The 18,359-nt window shown below is 43.4% G+C and overlaps 1 protein-coding gene across 13 annotated transcripts in view; it reads left to right on the forward strand.

The window, feature by feature from the left end:
* Positions 1–18,359, forward strand: part of dab1a (DAB adaptor protein 1a) — a 176,849-nt gene that overhangs the window by 25,342 nt on the left and 133,148 nt on the right. For all 13 annotated transcript variants that reach the window (XM_052073164.1, XM_052073175.1, XM_052073176.1 and 10 more), the window contains one exon: positions 16,793–16,894. The gene's annotated coding sequence lies outside the window, so the exon portion shown is untranslated. The remainder of the gene's footprint in view (positions 1–16,792; positions 16,895–18,359) is intronic.

Consider the following 18,359-nt stretch of genomic DNA (forward strand, 5'->3'; position numbering starts at 1 on the left):
AAACGAGATGCAGTCTTGGTAAGAAACTGACATTTAAACGGCGTGTCAGCATTTGCAGATTCATCGATGTGCAAATTCCTTTTTATTCAGCCATCCGCTCAGCGAAACTTTTATTGCATCGGCGCCATCTGGTGGCATTTTAAGGTCAATTATGGATGTTGAAGTGAGTTAAGGAGTTTCATTTCAACAACTCAAGTGTTTTGCCGGCATCTTGTGGCACATGATGTGAAAATATCCATGTGTGAACCCCTTCATATTGTTTTGGGATCCTCTCTTCCATTATTTGCCGGAAAAAAAAATTACCCAGCTATTTTCTGTTTAGTGATTTTTTTTTTTTTATGTTATATCACAACGTTGGGGCCAAGGAACTGTCTTGAAATGAGGTGAGGAGCTTCATTTGGTCGAGCGAAAGCCTTCTCAAATCGAAAATAAAAGTATTTAGTGCCACCTCATGGCATCCATAGGCAATTGAAAGCTTTTTTGGTAGGGATGAATTACTTTCAGATTTTTTTGGCTATTTGCGGCAGAGCGCAATCCCATTTCTCCACAAATAGCAGGGGAATACTTGACACATAAATGTTGGTCTTTGTGTCCAGCCTTCCTTGTCCAGCCAACAAGTGAGAAATTATATATTATATTATAATATTTTTCCCAATGCAGGTCGCTGATATGTTATGAATAAATGTCATATTCATGCCACAGTGGAGATGCCATGTTTTACTGGGTTCTGCAAAGACGAGACGGATCAATTCTGCAATTACCCAACTGGAGCAATTTTGCACGAAAATGAGAACCATACAAAAGCAGCGAGGTACAGAAGCATCAGATGTTTTGCGCAAATGAAGCTGCTCGTGAATATTCCCATAGCAGGACTTAAACTCGACAAACAGCTATTTTCTTCATTCAAAAGCCAATGAGGAAATCATACCCATTGCAGTCAACAGGGTGGAAAATATTTGTTTGTCAATTTACATCAGTCTTTCTGTGACAATTCACGGATTAAACCTTTCTTTGTGAAAAATGGTTTAAAACTGCCTCTTTGTACTGTGTGTCTTCATGCTTTTTTTTTTTCAATTAGGACACCTCCCCCTGAACATATGGGTGCCGTTCACCACCACACACACTTTGCATGTGTGTGTATGCATATGTATATAATTTGGAATCCTTTCTAATTTCACACTTGTTAAGTTTCCATGTAAAAGCCAACATTTTAGAAGGGTGCCTGCGGGGGTGTGTGTGTGTGTGTGTGTGTGTGTGTGCGCGTGTGTGTCTGTCTGTGTCTCACTAACACACCAATACAGTAAGGTATTGAGCCTTGATGTGAATAGTAAAAAAAAAAAAAAAACATTAACACTCCCCTACTTGCTTAAAAAAAATGTCTGTTATTATATTTTGACTCACAAAAAACAAAAAATAAAAATTATTGAGGACCATCAGAAAGTCGGCTTTTTTCACGCGGCTACGTCTCTCCGCTACTTGATCTCTACTGAAGCTCCTACTTGACATACAACTCTCATCTCTCCGTTGAGATGTATCTTTCTTTGACACACATTTCTCTACTACGATCCTATTTAGACAGTACCTTGTGGAAAAATGCTACTATGCGTTTTGGAGAGTGGTTCTGGAGTGGGGGGCGAGGGGGGAAATAAACTGGTGCTTTCGGATATACGAGTTTCAATCAACTTTCCACAGCAAGATGCAGTAATAATCATGTTTATTTTCTCTGAGGATAAAGAATATGTGACTTTCAATTGTGGATTGCCTGTCGACATGTGTTGCGTTCTACTGTTTTCAAAAATCCATTGTGAATCGGGTAAGTTGGTATGTAATTGATTTTGTATCACAAATATATATGGGGTGGATTACTGTAACTGAAACCAAGGGCACACAAGCCGAATAGATCAAAGTAGAGCTGCGTTGCAATGTCGCCACTAAATGAGGTCATCAGCCGCTTGTTCTTTATGATCTTGGGCCTCCACGCTGCTGAGAGCTTCTCTCATGATTGCACTTTTTTTTCCTCCCCACTCCCCATTCTCGTCGTCGTCTCTGTTGCACTAATTTATGTGTTGTTGTTGAAGCTGCTGCGCTGATAGGCCCAGAGATGGCATTTAGCTAAAGAGCAGAGAGGCCGTTAGCTTCAACATTCATCTAATCAATCTCGCTAATGAAAGCGCCACGCTTTCCGCAGCCTCCGTTTCCACTCGCTATTCTCGCCCTGCCCTCTAGCCTTTCATTTGCTCTCCCCTTTTCCCCCCTTTTGGCCTCTTAACGGTGCTGCTTTTTCATATGTGGAGGAAAACGGTTAGTCACTTCTGGAGCCTTTACGCCTCTCCCTAACTGTCTGAGGTGAGCTACAGACACAAAGGTTAAATGTTAGTTTTGAGCGACTTTGTTCTCACTGGTCAAACAAAATGAATGCATTTGAGGAATATTATTGTCTGTCCTGGGAGGCAAAGTGTCTTCATATACAATGCAACACAGCTTTGCCATATACATTAAACCAGAGGTGCCCAACCCCCGGGCATACATACCTTACATCACTTCCATCCATCCATCCATCCATCCATCTTCTACCGCTTATCCGGGGCCGGGTCGCGGGGGCAACAGCTTTAGCAGGGAAGCCCAGACTTCCCTCTCCCTAGCTACTTCTTCCAGCTCTACCCGGGGGATCCCGAGGCGTTCCCAGGCCAGCTGGGTGACATAGTCTCTCCAGCGTGTCCTGGGTCTTCCTCGGGGTCTCCTCCCGGTGGGACATGCCCGGAACACCTCACCAGGGAGGCGTTCAGGGGGCATCCGAATCAGATGCCCAAGCCACCTCATCTGGCTCCTCTCGATGTGGAGGAGAAGCGGCTCGACTCGGAGCCCCTCCCGGATGACCGAGCTTCTCACCTTATCTCTAAGGGAGAGCCCGGACACCCTGCGGAGAAAACTCATTTCGGCCGCTTGTATCCAGGAGGATACATCACTTCCATTTTATTCATTTCGGAATCTGAAAGATGTTTTATTTTGAAAATTTTACTGGATTCTAGGTTGTCGTCAGTGTGTCACTTTTGAGGTTAAAGCACGCTTCTCGGTCACGCAATAGGTTACCGCTAAAATGAAACCTAGGAGCTAGCAAAATGCATCAAAAAACAAAGGTCTTTGGAAAGTTTCTTTGGGAAGGGGGAAAGGCCCAGCCAGGAGACAGAAGAGTAGCGTATGACGTTAGAGAAAAAGGCTACTTTTAATAGACAGTGTCAGGAATCCTACTTAAAATACGGATTGATCACAACGGGAGATTCCCACGCATCAAGCCCACTCGGCATAATATACGGTGATGGCGAGTCGTGTTTTTCATGCACTTTGTATTTGCAGTGTATCTTATTTTGAAGGCACGTTTAAATATTACTTATACCGGCCAGAGAGCGTTGCAGCCAGATAGGACGTTCCTTGTGTCATGATGCGTGTTTATTCTTATGTTTTGAAAATACAACCGTTTTCATGCAGGTCCGATTGTATTATTTTGCTGTAAAGGACGGTGCATGAAAATATTATATAAAAACATAAGGTTGGGGAGCCCCGCATTATTTTTTTCTCGCCAAAGTCATGAACGTCCACAAGACATGCATTGGACAAACGCGCTTGGTAAACAAGCCGATCTTGGCCATGGCTACTACATTGCAAGCATTATTTACTTTTTTTTTCTCCACTTTTGGAGTTCACGCTTTAAACTTAGCCGTAGTCTCACGAGACTTATTGACAACCCCAGGAGTTCTTCTACGACCTTGGAACTATATTGGTATTCATACCTTTTATTCTATCACGATCACAATTTGTGCAACGTGCCCATTATCATGCCACGTGGAAGTGCGGCTATGACTGTTTGACGGGAGGGGACCACGATTCCACCCTGATAAGTACCGTCCGTGCCGTCGAGAGTTGCGCAATATGGCGGAAAAGAAAGTTGATGAATGCCGAGCCTTTGTGCTGACGTCTTCCCCGCAGCAAGGTTGCCGCTTGCCTCCATCAGGAAATATCTGTCCTTGTGCTCTGCTCTGAGCTTTTTGTTTATCTTTATCTCGCGCACGTGCACACGGACACGCGCACGCTTACAGCCAGACAAAAGGCACATTTGACAAATAAACTTTGTGGAGGCAGGTCTCTGCTGAGGCTGGCGACTCTGTCTTGAGAATATCAAACAGATGGATGGGGAGGGAGTTTTTGTGTGTGCGCCCACCACGGCGAGTGCACGTGTGTGGATGTTGAAGACTTTAGGGAGAGGAAACGTGACCCGCACTTGCGTCTCACGGCCACGCAAACTGATTATCAAGCACGTGTAAAGAAAGCAAAGCATCTCATTGTTGTTGCCCCGCACAGCACAGCACTCTATCAGCACAAAAGCATCGCAATGTAATGCTCCAATTTGGAGTTCAGTTGCCATTTTCGTCATGCGCGTGGTTGTCGACACAATCGAAGATGGCGACACAATGATGTTCTTTGCCGTTTTGTCTCTCCTGGAGTTAAAAGTACTGTAAGCCACATTTTAATCAAGTGTGCGTTTGTAATGATGACTATTAGGCCGATTAGGCAAATTTTGGGATTGCAGGATTTTTCTCCCCATTCCTCCATGTTTCTCATATGATAAAAAAATGTAAATTGTTTTTCCATCTATCCATCTATCCATCTATCCATCTATCCATCTATCCATCCATCCATCCATCCATCTATCTATCTGAACCCGGTACCTCTGATTGTGATGAGTTTTTCCCCCCCTATAATCACCCAGCCGTAGCGTGCGTCTGCATTTGTGTGTTTTTGTCGCTGACTGCGTGAAAGCCAGTGCACCTTTTTCGAGTGCGTTTGAAAGTGTGTCAGTACTCATAAGAGGGGTGCGTGTATGCTTTTTGAGAGTTTGGGAGGGAATGTGCATATTATAGTCTTTGTGCGCGTGCTCGTGTGTCTCTGTGTGATGAAGCTGCATAAACATGCGCAGTGCTGCATACTGATCAGGGACAATAAAACCTCCATTAAAGATTTATTCAGGAGAGGCGAGGAGGCTGAGGGGCCGGGAGGCGAAGGGAGGGTCAATCAGGTTTATGTCACAGAGTGGATTACGCCAAAGACACCTCTCTCCCCCGTCACGCACTCACAGTCATGGTGGTGGCTGAGTGGTCGCCGGGAGTGCGGGGCAATGCGGCGTTTTAATAGCCCCATCACCTCCAGCTATGATAGCCGGCAATGGCTCCTTGAGCATCCACTCTTCCTCGCAAGTGTCCCGTCCGCGGCGATCCGCCGCCGCCTCAATTATAGATCCTATCTGTGTCGTAGCATAACAAGCCCGGGGCCTGCCCTGTCAAAATGTCACCTGAACCGGGCTGTGCCACTGGCAAGAGACACCCGGGCAGCTTTTTAGTTAATATCTACAATAAGATTGCGGCGTAATAGTAGAAAGGAGGCGGCGGGGGTGGAGGGGGGGGGGGGTGTTGTAATCTAATTCACCCTCTCTCCCTCCTTGTCCAATGAAGTGTGCTGTCAGCTTTATCTCAAGAGCTACACAAGCACTCCCCCCCCCCCCCAGAGAACCCCCATCTCCCGACCCCGCTTCGCCTTTCTTTCTTTGCCTTCATCCTGTTTGAGATGATTGAGATTCCGAGTTTACCGCTGATGACATTTGAGCGGCCGTTTTGCTTCAAACTCGCTCGCCACGCGCTAAGCGGCGAGGAAGAAGGCCGGTGGTTGGGAATAGGATTTATTCAGAAGAGGGTGGTGGGGGGGTGGGTAGCTGTGTGTGTCTGTGTGTGGGCGGAATAAGAAGTGAGGGGCTCGCAGAACTAAATGAAACGCAATCAGTGACTCGGATGAGTAGAAAAGAAAGTCCCGAATGGATGGAAATGGGTATTGATGTTACGGGCGGAAGCATACTGAAGCTGCTGGTGCATTCGAGACCCCTGGGAAATGCCCACCTTCAATCCATTATCGTAAAACATGACTGGCAATCATGATGTGCTACGATGAAGTTATTTTGACAAAACCATTTTACAAAGATACATGGGGAACCGTTTTAAATTGTGAAAAGAGAAGGTGGGATATTTTTTTATTTGTGTTCCTAGCGCTGTAAAAAAAAAAAAATTAAGATAGGATTAATGTATATCCATCCATCCATCCAATTTCTGAACCGCTTAATCCTCACTAGGGTCGCGGGGCGTGCTGGAGCCCATCCCAGCTGTCTCCGGGCAGTAGGCGGGGTACACCCTGAATCGGTTGCCAGCCAAGAAACGAACAACCATTCGCACTCACACTCACACCTAGGGACAATTTAGAGTGTCCAATCAGCCTGCCATGCATGTTTTTGGAATGTGGGAGGAAACCGGAGCACCCGGAGAAAACCCACCCAGGCCCGGGGAGAACATGCAAACTCCATACAGGGAGGCCGGAGCTGGAATTGAACCCGGAACCTCTGCACTGTGAAGCTGACGTGCTAACCACTGGACTACCGGGCCGCCCTGGATTAATGTATATTTTCCTGACAATTTTTTTTTTTTTCGGTAAAGAAGTGATTTTTTCTTTACTGGGGAGAAAAAAAAAATCAATTTTGAGTGTTCAATCAGCATGCCATGCATGTTTTTGGAACGTGGGAGAAAACCGGAGTACCCGCAGAAAACCCACACAGGCCCCGGGAGAACATGCAAACTCCACAGTAGTATGCAGTGCAATTTTTTGTAATCTTGTGCGCAAGTAATCAAACTAATGTTGACCCTTTTGCTAAGAACAAGAAAATCCTGATTAGTAAATGCCACACACATCACGAGAGTGCTCAGGTTCATCGATACACACTCCCCGAATGGCCAGGATTTCATTAAGGTTCATGTATTATTCACTGAGAAATTACATGGATGTTCCCCATTTTACAATCATTCACCATCATCATTCATCCCTAGCCTATGCCACCCCCCCAAAAAGATTTTTGCATGACGTTCTGCTGAAACAAAAACAGACCAGACCGGGGTTAATCAAGCCGAATGCTTTTGTTGTTTTGCTGCACGGGAAAGTGAGAATATTATCGCAACGATAATTACGTTTGATTACTGAAGGAACCGCCCCCTGTGGTTATCGGCCGATGTGCTTCTTCCTCTCCACTCTGCCTCGTTTCGTTACTGGACCCTCTGCGTTCTAATTATAAAGTTAACTTCAGTGACTTCAAGGAGGATTTTGTTTGCCGCTGCACCAAGGCTAGATTAACCTACTGAGGCAATAATAAATACTAATTGAATAATTAACATTTTATAGTGTTTACAAATTGCTCCACCGGACACGTTTGGAGGAAAATAGGTTGGGAAAGAGCTTGCGTGAGGTAGATTGCATTTAAAAAAAAAACAACCTCTCTTAAAAGTGTTATTTAGCAGGCGCTCCCTCTTTTATAATGCTTTGTTTTGGCTTGCAAGGGCTGGGAAATATGTCGTGCCCGTCCGTATATAAGGAGATGCAGTCCAAATGGCGGATAGAGAAAGAAGAGATTGTCAAGCTAACTTTTGATTGCCACTGTCACAAAGTCATTCACAATTTCAGGGTTATTGTGTTTGTAGTTTACGATAAAAACCGTACAGCATCGTGATGGCTGTTTTAGGAAACTTTGGCTTACCATTTGTAGCTGCAGTTGGATCCAAATTTCTTGGAACTCCCACTAAATCTAAAGCATGCGTCACATTCCGTTTCTTCGCTTTCCTTGCTTGCGGCATCCAAAACTGGAAACTTCTTGATAGTCTGTTCTTGCGCCGAAGGCTTCTTCCTCGTTTTCATCATCTTCTGCTTTTGTGACTCATACGGACCGACTGACGTGACGACTGCAGCCCGCCAGCAGCCGACTTTGTGAACCGTAACCGGCTTTTGCGACTTCTCCTCTTATCGGTAGTGATTAGTATATCGGCGTAACTATCTGGTTTTTGGCGGCCCGGCGGCTTCTGTTCCCCCCTCCGCCGCCGAGGAAGATAACACGGTCTGGCTTGCTTCTAATTGAATTGATGTCGGTTGCTCCACGTTGGAATCCTGACTCCTGACCTCCCTTGTGGCACGTGATCCCGGTCTCCTCTTTCATCCAGTAACGACTGTTTACTCCACTTTGATCAAAAGACGCACTCGCTTTTCGAGAGCGAGCCTTCTTCACTAATGTCCTGGGTTTTCAATTTCCTTCAGGAAACCTATCTCACAGTTACGAACATCTCTTCATATGAAATTTTCAAGGTACAAAATGCCTCAACAGGAAAATGTTGCCTTTTGTTACAAAATGAATTTAAAGATACGAAAGATAAAAAATACAGTATAGGCTGCTACTCGCAGCGCCGAGTTTCCTGAACGCAACATCGTTATAGCTGCTCTGCCATTGGCTATTTCCGAGCCAACACTGCCACCTACTGGTCGCTTTTTTTACGTGATTTATAATGCAAACGGCTTATTCTCGTTCACAGATTGCATCAGGCATTCCTCCTCTCTATGATGCAAAAAAAAAAGATTTAGATGTACAAGTACATCCTTGGTAAGCGGGGCCTAATTTTAAAAAGACATACAAGTACGTCTTGTGGAATGAAAGAGTTAAAAGCCGACAAAAGCAAACGTCAGTTTTTGACAAAACGCCAGGCAAAAACCGCTTCTGACAGAAAAACATCTACTAAAGAGCACAAAACACGATGAGGATGCAGTTAAAAGTGAAATGACCAACATTTTTATTCTTTATTCTTTGTTTTTTTTTTACATTATACACAACTCTCATTTATTGTGCAATAATCTAATTGGAACATGTATTTCTTTCGTATTTTGACACATTTTTATGCTTTACAAACCATTTATGTCTGAATTTTGGGGGGGCTTGGAACGGATTAGCGCATGGAAAACACGTCGATACTTTTTCTAGTTAAGAAAGTTCTTCCAGAACCAATTCATTTTGGAATTAGAGGTACCACTGTATTCATAAACTGGAAACCAAGGGCCGAAAATTTCATAGGCCTTATTAAACTAGTCATGGGCCAGAGTTTTGTCGATCATTTGCAGGCATAATTTGAGCTTTTCACGAAAGAGTCAAAATCGGCTCCCGTTTTCATCTGAGCTCTCTCTCTGGCCCCATGCGGCCCCGCGGGCTGCCAATTGCTCTGTTCATACATTTATGATTGTTTTCGGGGAAGAACGAGGAGGGCAAAAAATACTTCAGATCTCCAACAGTATGGTCATTGCTGATTTTTGATCGGAAGGGTAGGAAAATGATCACATTTTTTGTATGCGTGTGCCCTGCTTTAGACACATTATCCTTACGTGTTTTTTTTTTTTTTTTAATGGCACGATTCTTCGCAGTCATACTGATGAATTTCACGTCATCCCCGCAATGGGGCGGCTCTTGTTTTCTGTTTTGTGCCAGTTTCCATCAACTTCGGTTTGAGATCCACTGAGCTCCCTTTTATTTAGTGTTTCTTCATACGTCCAACCACAACCGTGATAGCATCCACAACCATGGTAATAATGGTGTTTGTCTGTGTGTGTGTGTGGTGGTGGTGGGGGGCCAAGGGGGTAGTTGGTTCCAACACTGGTTTTGCAATGGGAGCTGCAGGGTCAGGCTCAAATTTAATGGCTGGACTGAGACTAAATGAACTGAATTAATAGGGTCTGCTCCTCGCACTTAACACGCCTCCTAAACATACATTGTGTGTGTGTGCGTGTGCGCCGGCGCGTGTGTATCTTTATTAATTGGGTCATACTTGAGCCACTTCATCCCCCCAAGTGTGTATGTAGGACACGGAAAGCGTGTCACTTTCTCTTAACATGATGGCAAATTAGCCTTTAAAATGAATCGTGGAAACAATTCTTGTTGATTCGATGATGTAGTCATCGCCTCAGTTTTTTTTGGGGGGAGGTTGTTTTGTCTTTTTGCGCTTATCCCTTTTTTTTTCTTTTCGTTTTTTGCAAACACAAGTAGAATATCAATGACTTACATGTCCCAAGGAGATGCGTTATGTGCCTGTGTGTGCACCAGGCTAAATGTTGGCTTAAATTTAAAGGGTAATTCCCCTGTGTGTTCATTGAACCAGCCTGGAACACACACACACACACAAATTCGACTCCTCCCCTCCTCGCTTCCCACCTCCCCCCCGTCCCAAACCTGAGCTCATTAACCCCCCACTTCCGCTGTTGATTACCTTCTGACAAACTGGTGTCGGCATATGTGTCATTCCTGTCATGTAATTCCCTCCCCCTCCAATCCCTTTCCACCCAACACACACACACACACACACACACGCATACACGATTGTACACCTACACCGCACAGCTCTGGACTGGACACTGTCAGCAACCAAGGTCTGGCTCCCCCATGAATGAGGTCAATCATTCCAACATGAACGGGTGCTAACCCTTCAAGAATAAAGACGTGCCTGTGCGTGTTTCCATTGTCACTCATTTGAGATGTTCAGTCTCCGGTGGAAGCTCTCAGGTCGAAAATACCGTATTTTCCTCACTAAAAGGCACACTGGATTCAATGAATGGCCTATTTTGTATTTTTTTTCATATATTGGATGCACAGCATTATAAGATGCAATCTAGTAGAGTATTTTTCTTGCTGTCATGTCAAAGCGAATGGGTAAGCAGAGCTGCATACTTTTTTTGGGGGGGGGGGATGCTCAGCGATGGTTTTCAGTAGTCTCCTCATACTTGATTTGTCAGTGAAGTTGAGGCCGGAGTAATTTGGCGAAGTGCATGCCACTGCTGCTTGGGAGAAGTTTTAAATCGTGGAAAAAGAAGCACAAAACTGCTTTAACGTCACCAGTGTAAAATCTAAACCCATTTATGTTCATGGAACTTACCGTGTATATTCTTCTTGTCCAAGCAGCCCTGGCTGAGTATTCCAGAAAACCACAAGCAATATGAATCATATGACCTGAGGGGTCCGATTGGGACTTGGTTAAATTCCAGAATTATTTTCTTCATCTTAATTTTGGGCTCCATTTTTTTTGGGGGGGGGCATAGCTGCCTCTCGGGCAGGCAGGAATTCCGATTGGTCAGGATGCTGTGACGCAGACGATCCAGATGTCAGAGGGCTTTTTCCAAAGGTCATCCAGTGGCGCAAACGTAAACAGTGACTCACCGACATGCACATTTGGACCCAAGCGTCAATATTATACCTCAATGAACGTACAGGAAGCTGTAAAACTGCCACTGCCGCATTTATGGAAAGCTCATAGGAAGTGTACACACACACACACACACACACACACACACACACACACACACACACACACACACACACACACACACACAGCAGTAGTAGGATGTTTTCACAGCAATATTTTGTCTGATTCGACCAAATTAATGAGACCCAGTGGAGTTGCCAAAGTCTACTTTTTTATTTTCTTACCTTCGTTTAGTGTCTCTTGCTCCATCCCTCCATCATCCATCTCTTCACACTAACTGCACCCCCACTACCCTCCCCGCCTCCTCACTCTCCTCATGCTTTAACCATTGTTACCTCTGTATACAAGGTTGTGGTCCGACTTCTGTATGTGTGCGTGCACGTGTGTGTGTGTAACTTCCGATATACACGTTTGTATAGGAACCTGGGGCCTGAACCTGCTCAAACACTCACCAGTGAAATTAAAATCAACACATCTCTAATATGAGCTCTCCAAAGCTCAATTAGTAGATAGGGATGGAAAGTTACAGGGGGGTTTAAAAAAATCATCTGAATTGTGGACATGTACAAGGCAGGATGCTGGTTCACCAACCTGTCAACCTGTCTGTATTAGTGCACACCTCTCCTTTGCCGAGCTAATCATGTAAAAATACCGATTAGGCAGCAGGATTATTGCACAAGTGCACAATAAAAGGCTACTCTGAAATGTGCAGTTTTACTGACTCGGGGCTATCTAGATTTTTTGAGTAGCAAGCTGTCACTTAGTAATAACTTCAACCAAGATGCATACTTTCTTCTTGTTTTCAATGGAGCCAAATGTAAAAATAATAATGAAGACAAGCGTCAGTATTAAATTTGTTCTCATTTCCCGTCACCTCGTTTCGGCAGTGGTTTATTCAATTGACAGTACGTAAAATACATACAAGAGTATGAGCGCTAATGTGTACCGTAGAGTAGCGATGATTGCAATTGAGGTTTGACAGCGGTTTGTTTTATTGCGGCATGCTATTGTCGTCGTATGAGTGAGGGAGAGTAGGGGGTGGGGGGTTTATAACTCACCGCTGGCCTACATATGCCAGCTGGCAGCAGGAGATTCCAGCATCACGCTGTCTGCTTTTCTTAGACACCCCAGGTTCCGGCAGACGGCCTGGTGTCTGTGTGAGTGTGTACGTGAAATGTTCAAATCCGTGCGCGTCTACTCTGACGCGGGAATGGTTTATTGCTCAAATTGCGTTTCGTAGGAGCGACACTGTGAGTAAGAGGGTGCTGAGGATTTCCAGGCTCAATTGTTATCATCCTAAAAGCTTTATTAATGTGTACAAGGCATGTTTTGTACTTTATTTGAACGTTCCATAGAATCATATGAATGTCAAGAGAAGTCAAACAATGAATGATTAGGTATGAAACAGTTTTACCTATAAACCACCATATTTCAGAGGCTTAGTAGTACCGGTACTATGCAAAAACAAGTTGAGTAGTTTTTTAAGTCAAGATGCTAATTTAATGGCAAATAAGGCAGTCTGTTTGGCTCATGAATACATAAAATCATTGACAATTGGACAAATGTCACTGGTCCGGCAACCATGAACTGCACTGCACAGTTCTCTGATTGTCATCCTCACATTTTGTCCCCCCACCCCCACATCCCCAAAAAGATGGATTACAAATCATCTGGGATCACCCACGACCCTAAATCGGATCTGCACAAAAAAAATGGATGGACTTATTGTAAGATCAGAGCCATTCTAGATCATACATTTATTTTAGGGTGTTTTTATTCAAAAGTGTGTGTGAGAGTACGTGCCACTCTTATTTAAGATGTTATCACATCTGGTGGTTCTCACTAAACAAACACCAACTGGGGGCTTTTCTTTTGTTTGTGAGTTGCATCTGCCTCGCAAAATTGCTCAAATTAGTCTTAACTGTTGTTTTTTTTTAAACCTTTTTTTTGGGGGGTGTTCACCCCAATCAAAGCTGGCAGCTGGCTCTTCCTCTGCGGAGTTTGCTATAAAAGCTTTGGATTAAAAAAAAGACAGTCCCTAATTAAAGACCCTCCACTTTCCATTAAGTGGTGAGGGATTGAATCGTGGGGAATAAAGAGCGGAAAAAGGTGTTAAATTGCATGAATAACACATCAATCTCAATCTGTCTGGGAATGAAATGACTGCCAAGATACTGTATAATATGAGGGAAGACCTTTGTCAATGTAATTTTAGTAAACATTTGTTGATTTAAATTTTTTTCGAACATCTCTTCATATGAAATCTTCAAATTCCGAAACGCTGTAAGAGTCGCCGCAAGCTCTCTTTGTAGACATGCCGCTTGATGTTTTCGTCCACACCAAAGATGAAAGCTCGTAATTTGGGCGTGAAATATGTCTTTTGTAGCACCAGTCCTGGAACCTCTCTTGACAAAGCTTGAATCGCGAAAAGCTGCCCCTGAGTGGTGAACATTTGCGAGTTTCCGCGAAGTTAGCGTATGCCGCATTCTCGTCAGAGTTCGTTCAAGCTCGCAGATGTTCGCCAAATAAGCGGCAGACATTCAATAGGATATTCATCTCTATTTTTCCTTATGCAAGGGACATGTTGCTGAAAATCAAAACTCTCAAGACTTGGGGGCCAGATTTGGGGGCCCATCATATCATTTTAAGTAGCCCGCGAAAGCAAATCAAAGATGAAAACTTCCACGATGCTTGCTAAAATATGTACCAACAGTTTTCATTCTCACATGTAATAAATCTGTGACATATTGCAAGCCTTTTCTTGTGACCAAACCCCTCATTACAGTTACTTAAACAATATTTGAATAAAACGCTATTCTGGACTTCTTTATATAGTTTCAGTCATAATGGCCCTCCAAGAGAATTGGCAATTATAATATGGCCCGCGACAAAAATGAATTAGACACCCACACTGAACGTCTTGCTAACGTGCGATCTTGAACAAATCCTGACGGGCATTTTGCTACCTTTGCCATCGATTGTAAATGTTCGCCCCCCCCTCAGTGGGATCTGGGCTTAACCGACGCTAATGCAGCAATAAAGCTCTAGTTACAGTCAATATTTATAGGACAAATACTTGTAGGTCATATATCTAGAACAGTCCAATGAAAACCACTTAAGTACCTGCATAGACAGTTCCAATCGGTCACTTCAAAGCATTTAGTGTGTCAAAAATGGTGGCCCCTGTCTGAAAAAAATGGAGTTATCTTGATCCATCAGGACACATTAATGAGGCTGTTATAACTGTGTTTTTAGAAACAAACTAAACGCACTTGGAGTCTTTTGCCTGCTTAAAAGTGTGTGTGTGTGCGTGTTTGCTAATGCGCTAGCAAAATTGAATTTTAATTGACATCAGAGCTCACAAGATTACGCTTCTATCTAATCAGACTTTATTTATACTGTCTCACTATAGCAGCCTCACTTACTGGAGACACGTGGGCGTCTTCGCACCTGCCATCTCTTTAATTTCTTGAGAAAAATTGCTGAGGAAGGTTGAAGGGAAGATTCTCTTTTGAGACTGAGTTCAATGGATGTCAAGTTAGCAGGAAGGATGAATTCAAATGTGCTCAATGCTGTCACTCTGAGCGTGAAGCGGCATGCTTTTGACAGATGTCGTCAACCGCTCTGGAAAATTTGTTCAGTTCCTAACGGTGGCCACATAACTTCAAGTCTATTACTGACTGACACTAATGCAGTAGTTAGTAGTTGTGATAATGACGTTTATTTGTAGTCTATAAATAGAAAGGGTGAGCATAATACAACCATACCGGGGTACAAGACGGAAACATGACAACTCTTCAGCAGTAATATTCATTGCCTGTGAGTGCCATCCGTCCGTGTTGCGCCACCGGTTGTTTTCCAATATGCATTGCCTCACACATAACATTAAGTTGTTTTTTTTAACTTAAAAAAAACCTCTTCCCTTGCTGACAGCTTCGGATGTCACTTCAGCCTTCGTCGAAGGTCAAGTGACAGCCAAAAGTCTAGGTAAGAGATTTTCTTTTCGCTTAAAAAAAACGTCTTTGGGAATAAAAAACAGAAACCTTAAATCTGATTCAACTCATAAGAAAATATGAACGTGGTTGCGCTGTTAAAGGCTAAGCTCTGTGGTTGTCTCAAATGCACAAAATTTATTTTTAATTTTTTTTTTTAATGAAGAACTTCGGCTATGTCATAAAATCGGTTCCCTGCCACCAAAACATGCGTATAGATAATATCGGTTACTAAAGTGGGTGATCTCACGTTGCCGTGGCGACGACAGAGATGCTATTCCGAGGCTATTTTACTGTCAAATGGCTCCTTATTGAACCAAAGTGGTTTGTGGTGTATGGGCTTTGTTACCCTTTTTGTGTTTTGTGTGTCTGTTGTGCGTGATTGTATTTGCACCGTGTTGCAGACACAGTGACGCGTTTTTGTTCGAGATGTTCGCCGCATACAAATATGTGTTCATTAATGTGCTTCCCTGCACTGTGAGCATTGATCCGCATCAGACTCTCAAGCGCGGACGTGATTTTATTTTATTTTTTCCTGCGCACGCGTGTGTTTTAGTTAGCGTGGCTATTGATCTGCGGAGGTTCCCGCTCGTGTTTATTCCTGCAGCATGTGTTCAGTAATCCTTCCCCTCCTTTTCTCCGGTGTCCCTCTTGGACAATTTGTCTCGGTTAGAAGCAAAAGGCGCTCTTAAACGGCAGCGCCGGTCACTGCACGTCCACTGACTGACTGGCAAAACACACACTTGACAATTGAACGCTTAAGTCTGTTTCCGCACGGGCAAACCCCCGATTGCAAATGGCTGGCTGGCCGTTTAGCTTTAGACGGATGATACTACCGTTGCCTGGTAGCTCTGACAGAACAGCCGCGTGCGCTTTTGACAGACGAAAAAGTGTGCCGATGAGTTTTCAAGAAGTCATGTTAATTTGTGACACTTGCTTCACAGGAAAAAAAAGGAGTATTGTAGGAAGGCAGTTGCATATTTCGTGGTTAATACTGTATTACAAGAACACCATTGGAGCTTTTATGACAATAAGTTTGAATTTTATAGGAAGAAGTGGCAATAAAACAGCTATTGGGATTGTAGAAAGTTGTTTTTATTTGTTTTATTTCTTATTTTAACAAGAGTAACTTACAGGCAGTTAAAGTTCTAAAACAAGGAAGCTCTATTTTTATCGTTTTACAGTAAATATGCGATTTTACAGGGGATAAGTGAGTAAGCTGGCATGTGAATATTTTCCACTGAAATCATACAGTAACTTAGTCAGAAGAGTAGTAAAATTATAGCGAGGAAGTTTTTTTATATACATTAAAGTTGTAATTTTATGAGAATATATATTTGCAACTATCCAAGAATACGGCCATTGTTTTACCAAAGTCTTGATTTTGCAAAAATATAGTCATGCTAAAAGAAGAGTTCACAATTTTACCAGAAGCTGGAATAAGTGGTCTTTCGCAACAATAAATACTTTTCACAAGAAAAAGAAACGTGTTGTATTTACATGAGCATACAGTCTGATTATTACAAGAGCCGAGTCATGTTTTTGATGAGTTGGAGTTCAAGTTGAAATATTACCGCGTCCGTAGTCGGAATTTGAACACAATGTAACTTAATTGTGATTCTTTTTTCTTTATTTTTTTTTTTTAATTTCCAGTTACCGTTGATGATGGGATCCAACTCTACTGCAGAGGAACCCAGGAAATTATAGTCCTGTCAAGTCCATGAAATAAGTGTGCTATTGGCTGACATTGATCAGGTAAGTGAGAGGAAACCCAACACCACTCTTAACTCTCAGCAACATTGGCCGCTGCTGTCGCTAGTTAGCCAACATCAACTCCAGTTTCGACTTTTTCCAATTTATTTCTTGTCCATGTGGTGTCCTCATTGTCCATGGCTTAGAATTAGCTTTGAGCACTCTTGATGTTACGCTTTCCGAAAAAGAAAATGTGATTTTTTTTTTTCCTCCATTATTTGACACTTGTTTGACCTTGGAAGCAGAATAATGTCATTATTAGATTGTTTTGGGAAGGGGGGGCAAGCAGTCTTCAAAATGCTCTGTGCCTTCAGCATGAGATGAGCGCCGAGTTATCAAATGCTCCAGAGAGGGGGGTTGGGTGGCGTAATGGGAATCTTAATACCAGAGTAGACTTGGACCCCCCCGACAAGAAGCAGGCGGCGCGGGAGGAGATAGACGAAGGAGGAGAGCGAGTGACTTTGAGGCGACGGGGAGGACACTTGGCTGGAGGAATTGTCTGTCGCACGCGCACCGCGTACGCACTGGCGCACATACACTGCGCGCCGCTGCTCCTCCCCGAACGGGTTCTTTTCGTCTCTCATAGCAGCCCTCCATCTCCCCCCTCGTTTTTCTTATCCAATCTTATTAGGATCATGCTGGTCTTACCAACTGCCCCCAAGGGGGCTGTAAAAGCTGAGTAGGCACGGGAGGGGCGGGGGGCAGGGGGTCCTGAAGAATGTGTGTTGATTGTTTAGTGGTGGGACTCAAATAGAAAGTATTCAAGCACAAAGCGTAATATTTGACTGTAATTTCATAACACCCCCTCGAAATTTGCAAATCTTTACAAACTCACCCACGGGAAATGTTGTCTGTCTGTTTTTCTGCAAACAGCAGCAGGATGGAAAATTCCAGTCGCGGGTTTGACAGGCAGGCGAGGTGCTTCATAGGGAGTCAAGAAGACAGCCAGCCATTTTCAGCAATTTACATTGGTCAGTAATTTTGCCAAGAGAGTCAAGTCACCTGACCACTCTTATCGATTTGTGGAAAAATATGGAATTGAACAAATTTGGAGGTTTCGACCCATGCCTGGAAAATGTCAAAAAAGAAAAGTCATAAAATGGCAAATAGGAAAGTAGTAATATGGGTTTTTACAGGTACCCAAGCTGCAACATACACATCACCCTTCCAGTGTTTAAAAAAATAAATAAAATTAAATTTAAAAAAAAAATCCCCCCAAAAATCAAACACATGATTTTGGCACCTTTTTGGGGTGGAGAAAATCTATTCATGTTGCTCTCTGCTCAAAAGAAACCCTTGAAGCGTTGCCGTGGACTTGATCACGACTGCCTCCAGCCAAAGACATTTATTCTTGTTAAATTATATTTGTTATTTGTGTAAAAATGACTTTTCTTGTAATACTACAACTCTTGTCCTATTATGTAACATTTTTCTCGCATCGTTACGGCTTTTTAAGTGTATCACGTTG

This window comes from Hippocampus zosterae, chromosome 8 (genome assembly GCF_025434085.1).
Source record: "Hippocampus zosterae strain Florida chromosome 8, ASM2543408v3, whole genome shotgun sequence".
In the NCBI taxonomy this organism is placed as follows: domain Eukaryota; kingdom Metazoa; phylum Chordata; class Actinopteri; order Syngnathiformes; family Syngnathidae; genus Hippocampus; species Hippocampus zosterae.